The sequence below is a fragment of the Terrapene carolina genome, unplaced genomic scaffold (genome assembly GCF_002925995.2).
Source record: "Terrapene carolina triunguis isolate 2854851 unplaced genomic scaffold, T_m_triunguis-2.0 Scaffold42548, whole genome shotgun sequence".
Classification (NCBI taxonomy): domain Eukaryota; kingdom Metazoa; phylum Chordata; order Testudines; family Emydidae; genus Terrapene; species Terrapene triunguis.
This window is the reverse complement of record NW_020706899.1, coordinates 1,986-2,438: the sequence shown is the minus strand read 5'-3', so window position 1 is coordinate 2,438 and position 453 is coordinate 1,986. Positions and strand designations below refer to the sequence as shown.

Sequence of the window (453 nt, the reverse complement as noted above, 5' to 3'; positions counted from 1 at the left end):
GCCTTCCAGCATGGCTGGGTCTGTGGTGACCCTGGTCATTCCTGTAGTGCTTGCAAGAGCAGCCCTGAGATGGTTTGAGGCCTTGCTCTGCTCCTTTTCAGGGTGAGGTTATAGAAATTTCAGACAGGCCGAATCAGGAGGCCAAATCGCATCAAGGCAGACCCACACAGAGCCTAAAACATGCATGACAAGCCCTTAACTTAGCCTCCCAGTGTCTGCCCTCACCCAGTGATCTGTGAGCATAAGTAGTGTGAAAAGCAGTGAGACATGAACAATGTTTATTACATAAGGATGGTCATAGTTAGGTCAGATAAGGGAGTTACCTTACAAGTGGAGAACCAGTGTTGACGAGGCCAATTCAGTCAGGGTGGCTGTGTTACCGCATCCACCATACCACATCCGCCCTGACTGAATTGACCTTGTCAACACTGGTTCTCCACTTGTACGGTAACT

The 453-nt window shown here is 49.4% G+C and overlaps 1 non-coding gene across 1 annotated transcript; it reads left to right on the top strand.

Moving 5' to 3' along the window:
• On the top strand, positions 1-129 carry LOC113405553 (the record flags this gene model as incomplete). Its single annotated transcript, XR_003369520.1, has 1 exon — positions 1-129. It is a non-coding gene; the product is annotated as a small nucleolar RNA SNORA9 (small nucleolar RNA).
• Between the last annotated feature and the right edge of the window lie 324 nt (positions 130-453).